The sequence below is a fragment of the Lipotes vexillifer genome, unplaced genomic scaffold (assembly GCF_000442215.2).
Source record: "Lipotes vexillifer unplaced genomic scaffold, Lipotes_vexillifer_v1.1 scaffold1242, whole genome shotgun sequence".
Taxonomy (NCBI): Eukaryota; Metazoa; Chordata; class Mammalia; order Artiodactyla; family Lipotidae; genus Lipotes; species Lipotes vexillifer.
In genome coordinates this window covers 82,580-90,945 of record NW_006793169.1, presented here as the reverse complement: position 1 = coordinate 90,945, position 8,366 = coordinate 82,580, and the positions used below count along the sequence as shown (strand labels likewise).

Here is an 8,366-nt window from a genome sequence, read left to right as displayed (position 1 = left end):
GTTGTTGCAGTTTATTTAAATTTTTATACAATTTAAAAGGTTATATTCCATTTTACAGTTATTACAAAATATTGGCTATATTCCCCGTGTTGTACAATACATCCTTGTAGCCTATCTTACACCCGGTAGTTTGTAGCTCCCTCTCGCCCTGTCCAAACCTGTTCCCAAGTGTGTAACCATCCCTGACTTACAGGAAGTAGCTGCTGTCACTCGTTTCAGGGGGTTCCTCGCTCAAGTCTTCCTATAGGCTCGTTGCTTTCTGGCACAACACGTTGCCACCAATCAGAACACCTTTTCTGTTTATGTCTCCCACCCACAAATTTAATACCCTTTCCATCTTAACTAAGCACTTATGCACTGTGGTGGTAACCTCTGCAGTTTGAGGTGCGACTGTAAAACTAGCACAACTTTACTTTTCTTTCACAATTTCATAGACAGAAGATTCATTCCCACTGTAGATCTTAGCAACCTCAGCAAACCTTTTTCTTTCCTTATTAAAGTTGAGAACTTTCACCTTTCCACTTAAAGAAAGCACTTTATGGCTTCTCTATGGCATATTGGAATTGCCAGCATCACTACTCTTGGACTTTGGGGCCATTATTAAATAAAATAAGGGTCACATGATTACAAGCGCTGCAATACTGCGACAATCAATCTGACAACCCAGACGGATACTAAGTGACTAATGGGCAGGATACACTGGACAAAAGGATGATTCACATCCCAGGCAGGAAGGATCGAGATTTCATAACAATACTCACAGTGGTGTGCAATTTGGAAACTTATAGTTTACTTCTGGAATTTTCCATTTAATATTTTTAAATATTAAAAATATTCAGTCACTGCAGGTGACTGAAACCACAGAAAACGAAAGCACGAATAAGGGGAGACTACTAGAAAACATCTATGAGAAAAGGTAGACTAGAAGATGTGAAAACTGACAGGCAGAGAGGTTGAATTTGCCCAATTCCTGTAATCGGTACTAGTAGATTCTGAGTCTGTCAGATCCATTTCAACCCCAAATAATCAGACTTTCTACCCCCCTACCACTCTACTGAAACTATGTTTTCAATGGCTTCCCCATCGCCCAACCCAATGATCAGTTTTCAGTCCTTATCACTATCTGACATAATGGACCACTTCCTCTTTCTTGAACACCCACCCCGCCTTGGTCTCCAGTGCCCTGTCCTGTCCCACCTCTCTTGCATTTTTCTTAGCGATTAAGACTCAGTCTATTTGCCTACCCCTTCTCATTATCCCTAGCATCCCAGTGTTCAAGCCTTGCGTTTCTCTATATCTCACTCCTTAGGTGATCTTGATTTAAACACCATCTTCCCCAAACCTGTTCCTCCCTGAAAACTCCATATTTCAGTAAATGACATCCTTCCAGTGGCTCAGGCCAGAACCCTGGAGTCATCTTTTTAATCTTTTTGTCTTCCATTTCATACCTAATGCATCAGCAAATCCTGTCGGACCATTTCCCCCCCCTTCATTGCTACCACCCAAGCTCAACTCCCACCTACTAATTCAGTAACCTCCTAACTGGTCTCCCTTTGCCCTGTCTCACCCCTCGACCGTCTATCCTCCACGCAGCACCAGAGTGATTCTTTAAAATGGGATCAGATCCTATGACTGCCCTGCTCAATGGCTTCCTTTATTTTGCCAGAGAAAAATTCCAAGTGCCCACCTGGCCTCTGACGGCCTCTCTGCCCATGGCACCGTCTCCTGCTCTCTCTTCACCCCACATGTTGGCTTTGCTTTTCCTTGGTCATGCCAAGCTGGCCTGGCCTCAGGAGCTCTGAACCTGCTGGGCTCTCTGCTTGAACTGCTCTCCCCAGGCCTCTGCAGGGCTCACTCTTGTACTTTATTCAAGGCTTTTGTTAAGTGCTACCTCCTCAGAGAGGATTTCCCTCACATGCTATCAAAAATGACACTCCCACTACTCTATTTCTTTAAATGATTTATTTTCTTCATAGCCTGTATCCCTACTGGCCATCTTATATCGTGTTCATTTGTCTATTGCTTGTCTCTATCACTAAAATATAAGCTGCCTGAGGACAGGCGCCATGTCATTTTTTTGTTCACTGTTATATCATCAGCACCTAAAATAGGGCACATGGTAGCTAGTCAGTAAATATTTATTCAATTCATTAATCGTTCAATACATATTTGTTGAATACTTTCTGTGGGCCAGACACTGTTCTGGGCTCTGGTAATGCAGCAGTGAATAAAATAGACAAAGTCCCTGCTTTGTGGAGCTTATGTTTCAGTGAGGAGAGTGGTACCATGAAAAATAAACAAGTACATATGTAGTACACCAGAGGGTGATGAGTTCTATAGAGAAAAATAAAGCAGGGAAGGAGGGGTAGAAAGTGTAAAGGGGCAGAGGTTTTGGTTTTGGTTTTGGCTAGTTTAGTTAAGAGTGGTCAAGGAAAGCCTCACTGATAAAGCAATGTTTGAGTTGAGAATTCAAGGAAGTAAAGGAGCACGTCGTGAGGATGTATGGGGGAAGAATGGTCCAAACAAAAGAAACAGCAAGTGCAAAGGCCCTGAGGCAGGAGTAAGTATGGTTTCTTTGAGGGACAGCAAGAAAGCCAGTGTGTCTGGAACAGAGTGAATAAGGTGATGAATCATAGAAGATGAAGTCAGAGACATAAGGGTGACAAGATTGTGAAGGGCCTGTAATTCATGTAAAGACTGGTGGGAAATGTTTCTCTGAGATAGGAATCAGTGCAGTGCTGGAGGTATGTTAAGCAGAGGAGGGGCACGTGATAATGGTGGTGAGAAGTGGTGGAATTCTGGATATATTTTGAGGGCAGAGCTAGCAGAATTTCTCAATAGACTGACAAGATAATATTGAGACAGGAGGGAAGGGCACAGGACACTACCTTTAAAAGTATGACATAGCTGGTGAGGATATGACATAAACTGATTAGAACCGATCAGACCCAAGAAGGCAGAAGATTCGATTTCCTCATTATACGCTTGTTGTAATACATTAGCTAAATGACACACCCACAGGCACCATGACAGTTTCGAGGCCAACCATAAAAGGCCAAAAAGTGGTCGGTGGCCCGATTCCTGGAATCCCTGCCCCTTTCCCAAAATAGTTGGAATAATCCCTCCACTCATTAGCCTATGAATTTACCAGCCCATAAAAACTAACCACCCCATATTTCAGGACCTCTTGCCTTCTGAGATGGTCCACACTCTGCCTATGAAGTGTGTATCTCTCTCAGTAAATCTACTTCTTGCCTATCACTTTGCCTCTTGCTGAATTCCTTCTGTGCTGAGACATAAAGAACATGAGCTTCTTTGAGTCCTGACACCAGGTGTGAGATTTCAGCTGGGAGATTTGTGGTTTTGGGTCCCCTCTTAAGTCAGAGACTGTGGGTTCGAGTCCCATCTGGGGTGTGCGGTTTCAGCATGAGAGAAAGAGAGGAATCAAGGTGAAACCAAAGGTTTTGGCTGAGCAACTGATAAGCCATTCACTGAGATGGAGAAAACTGAAGGAGGCGCAGATGTAGGGGATGGGGAATTGGGTATTCTCTTTTGGATATATACATTTAATATGCCTGAGAAACATACATTGGCGATATCAAGCAGGCAATTGAGTATATGAATCTGGAGTTCAAGGGAGAGATCTGGCTGGAGATGTATATACATTTAGGAATCAGCAGCATATTGATAGTATTTAAAGCTACAGGCTGCCTAAGGTCATCTGGGGGGTACATCTAGAGAAGGGAAAATGTTCCAGGAATTCATCCCTGAGGCACTGCATCCATAGAGGTCAGGGAGATGATGAGGAATTAGCAGAGGAGACAGAAAGAGCAGCCAGTGAGACAGAGCAGGAGTAAGAGAGAGGATAATCTTGGAAGCCTAGGGAAGAAAGTGTTTCAGGGAGCAGAGAAAGTTCAGCCACGCAAATGCTGCTAAGAGGTCAGGTAAGACTTGCACTCAGGTTTGACTGTTGGATTTAACAACATGGACCTCACGGGTGATCATGACGAAAGCAGTGAAAAGATGATTGGAGGAGATTCCGAAGAGGCGGATTGGAGACAGCAGGTACTGACAACGTACATTTCCAAGTTCTGTTTGAAGGGAAGCAGAGCGATAAGGGCAGAAGCCAGAAGGGAGATTAATGTGAAATTGAGAGGTAAATGTTGTCATGTGCTAAGATGAGGATATTTTAGAACATGTTGTCAGGCTGTTGGGAATGATCTAGTAGAGAGGAAAATTTGACTAAGCAGGGGAGATAGGAATAATTTCTGGAACAATGTCGTTGAGTAGGTGAGAGAACATAGGGTCTAGTACCCAAGTGGAGACAGTGACCTTGAACAGGGAGCTTGGATAGTTTATCTATGACAACGTGTGATAAAGCAGAGGATATGCTGACTATAGAACTTTAGAGTTTGGAGCTCCACAGACCAAGTTTTCAATTTCGGTGTATGAGGCATTCATAAGTAAAACGTTTGGTATGTTCTGTAGCGGTAGTTTGTGAAGAGAGGGGGGAAGGAGACAGTAATGAAGATGCCTTTGATGGAAGGATGAATAACCATTTCAAGCGTAAAGGAAGTAAAGAAAGCCAAAATCAAGGTCATAGAGATCCATGTGGGAAAGGAAAAAACTGGAAAGAGATTTGTCTCACATTTCAAGGTAATAGTGACTGATGTAGGTGGGTGAAGGGAATTGGAATCAGTGTTGAAGGAACAATAGCAATACCTGTCCTTGTTGATCCATGAGGGGACTTCCCACAGGTGCTGTCAAGAATCATTAAGGTGCCTGATTTTATGGCTCTCCAAAAGCACTTGTTGCTGACATCAGGAGTTGTTTGGTCACTGGTTGCCATGTGTCATGATGAGGCCCAGTGGAAGGAGAGGGCACAGTTTCCTCCCTACTCAATGGTCATTCACTTCAGGGGACATCAAGTAACAGTCAAACCAGAGGATGAGTTGGAACAATAAACCACATTATCTGGACACACTGTGTCTCCAAGCACAGGTGTCTGAAAAGGCGGTGAGGGAGACCTCTGGCCACTCAAGGAAAACGCAATAAAAGTTTATTCAATAACTTAGGTGACAGATCTTTCTGTCGCTTATCATTTACTTTTGAAAATTATCACCTATTGAAAAATTCAAATAAAAAATAAGCTCAAAAATGAATTCTTGGGATTTCCCTGGCGGTCCAGAGGTTAGGACTCAGCACTTCCACTGCTGTGGCCCCGGGTTCAATCCCTGGCCAGGGATCTTACAGGCAAACCACACTCTGTGGCCAAAAGAAAAATGTTTTTCTTTTTAAATTTATTTATTTTATTTTTGGCTGCGTTGGGTCTTCGTTACTGCGCGCGGGCTTTCTTTAGTTGCAGCGAGCGAGGGCTACTCTTTGTTGCGGTGCGCGGGCTCTTGGAGCGCGGGCTTCAGTAGTTGCAGCACGCAGACTTGGTCGTTGTGGCTCACGGGGTCTAGAGCACAGGCTCAGTAGTTGTAGCGCACGGACTTAGTTGCTCTGTGGCATGTAGGATCTTCCTGGACCAGGGCTCGAACCCGTGTCCCCTGAATTGGCAGGCAGATTCTTAACCACTGCACCACCAGGGAAACCCCTCAAATAAGAATTATTATTGTGGTGACGGTTGCACAACTCTGTTAATATACTAAAAGTTATTGAATTGTACTCTTAAAATGGGTGAATTTCATGGAATGTAAAAGTATACCTCAAAAAACTTTAAAAAAACCCCAAATTCATATTTATTAAATATGGTAATGATATATTTGAAAATTTAATTCGGGGTTAAGCTTAAAGTTGTACTGAGAGTTGATTTATTAAATTATTATTTTAAGCAGCCTACCAGGGTATAGCTCTAATAAAAGGAAAATCGAGGGATTTCCCTGGCGGTCCAGTGGTTAAGACCCTGCCCTTCCACGGCAGGGGGCACAAGTTCAGTCCCTGGTCAGGGAGCTAAGATCCCACATGCCACACGGCCAAAACAAACAAAAAAAGGAAAATCCACTGGAAAAGAATTAGGTCACTCATTATGTGTTTGTAGTACTGGTTAATATAAATCAGAAGTGAAAATGTAACATTGCCCAGGATAATAACTGCAGTTGGCGTAAGGCTCTAGAAAATTCCTTCTTTGCAACACTTCTTGGCCAGTGTGTGCTCTTGCTCTTCCTGGTAAAGTCCAGCCCACCTTGTATCTGGGCTGGACTTCTCCTTAACCTTTCTTTGCTTGTCACTTGGATGGATGTGCTTTGCTGCCAGGAGTGTAACAATTTTTTATACTGAAGTAGGAAAATAGCTAGAAGACATTAGTAGATTTTGCTGACAGGAGAAAAGCCAAGTAGGAACTTGCTTGTAAATCAGCCGGCTGGTTAGTCATCGTTCTCACCAATAAAACGACATAACTGGAAGGTGACCAATGAAACTCCATATCTGGAACGTTCAGCGGCTGGACTGGTTCCTGGGGACTTTGGAAAGTAGCCTGTAGTTGGTAGTTCAGACCCAAGTGTAGAAAGGAGGGGCTGCTGCCTCATGACCTCTTCACAGCTGTTATTTTGTAATAATTATTTATGGTACTGAGCAGTCACTGAATATTCCAGGCATACTCCTGTGTATGCCTGTGTACGCCTGTGTTAGTAAACAACGTTTGATGTTTACTGCCAAAGTAAAATGCTTAGAACACCCAGCAGTAGTAGGCGAACTGAAAGTCTCCAGTCAGAAGGGCTCCTTTCTGGAATAATTAACTACCAAGTTAATTATTACCAACTACCAATAATTAACTGCCAAGTCCTGCCTCCCTACTTTTCCTCATGTGATTCTCCCGGCCCTGCTGCGCCGACGGCCTGTCCACACCAGGCCCCGCTAGCTTTCCCGGAGCTCCAGCTCTGAGCTGGTCTCTCCCAAGTTCCCGCCCCGGCTCTGCCCCTTAAGCATCTGTGTGATTTAGGGAAGTTCTTTCACCTTCTCTGGAAAATGGGACAATGCTTCTTAAGGTGGTGGCTTGGCACGAGATGCTCAATAAAAATGAGCATCTTTCCTAGCTGTTCCATAAGAGAGTAAAAATTACATCACTTTCCTCTGAAGGGAATGTATGTCATAAGTCAGCATTTACTATAAGCTCGCTTGTACTTCTGCTCACTGTTTCATGGAGCAATTTGTCTTATACCCTCAGTGAGCCTCAACCTACCCTGGGGAAAGAAGAAAGCTTTTACTCTTTTCTGAAGTCCTCTTAGAATGTCTACTTAGTTCACGCAAGGTTTGACTATGCTGTGCTTGGTGGGCAGCTTAGTTTGTTGACACCACTGTTTTCAGCTCCATTAGGCTGTGCTAACGAGGTCAGACCAGGTGGCCAGAATGTAGGGAGGGACCCTGTGACACGGCTGTTGGACCCGAGTCACTGGCTGACTACTGTGTAGGGTTGTCTCCTGGCATCGTAAGAATTCAGTTTCTCAGAGGGTGGAAAGCCCTCAGTTACTTTATCAATCCAAACAGAGGGCTTTTCATACCACCTAATATGTGAAACTTCTACCACTCATCTCAATTTAGTGACACTCAGCTGCCATGCCGGAAACTTGAGACATGCTTAACTCGGCCCGCTTTACCTCCCTCACACCCATACATTGTCAGCAAAACCCGGTTGATTCTACCTCTCCCGTGACTCTTCAGACCGGCCTTCCTCTTCACCCAGGCTTCAGGGCAGGCTCCCATCCTCTCTTACCTCGACCTTTGTAATAATCTTGTTGCTAAATTAACACCTCTGTAATTTTCTTCCAAAACACTGCCACCAGTTATCTTTCTCAAACAACCATCAAATCAGATTATCCTCCTTTGTAAAATCTTTTAATGATTCCCCATTGTTGACAGAAGAAAAACTCCACCCTCCCCATCCCCCATGGAGTCTGTCACCTCAAATCTCTGTCCCCCATCCCATCTTTATTTTCCACCATTCTTCTCTTCACATCCTCACCCCAGTTATAACTTGCAGGCTCTGTGCTCTTTCAGGCGTCTGGACCTTTTAATGTACTGTTTTCTTGTCCTGGAATGTCCTTCTCTTTCATTTCTTTTACAGCACAGTGCTTCGGAGCAAAGGCTCTGGGCAGACACCTTCATTTGAATCCTGACTCCTCTGCTTGCCAGCTGGGATGTTGGGAAAGTTATTTAAGATACTAGGTCTTGGGCTTCCCTGGTGGCACAGTGGTTGAGAGTCCGCCTGCCGATGCAGGGGACACGGGTTCGTGCCCTGGTCCGGGAGGATCCCACATGCCGCGGAGCAGCTGGGCCCGTGAGCCATGGCCGCTGAGCCTGCGCGTCCGGAGCCTGTGCTCCGCAACGGGAGAGGCCACAGCAGTGAGAGGCCCACGTAACGCAAA

At 44.5% G+C, this 8,366-nt stretch overlaps 1 non-coding gene across 1 annotated transcript; it reads left to right on the top strand.

Moving 5' to 3' along the window:
- Positions 1-5,173: 5,173 nt before the first annotated feature.
- Positions 5,174-5,246, top strand: TRNAG-UCC (transfer RNA glycine (anticodon UCC)). The gene has a single exon. It is a non-coding gene; the product is annotated as a tRNA-Gly (tRNA).
- Positions 5,247-8,366: the final 3,120 nt, after the last annotated feature.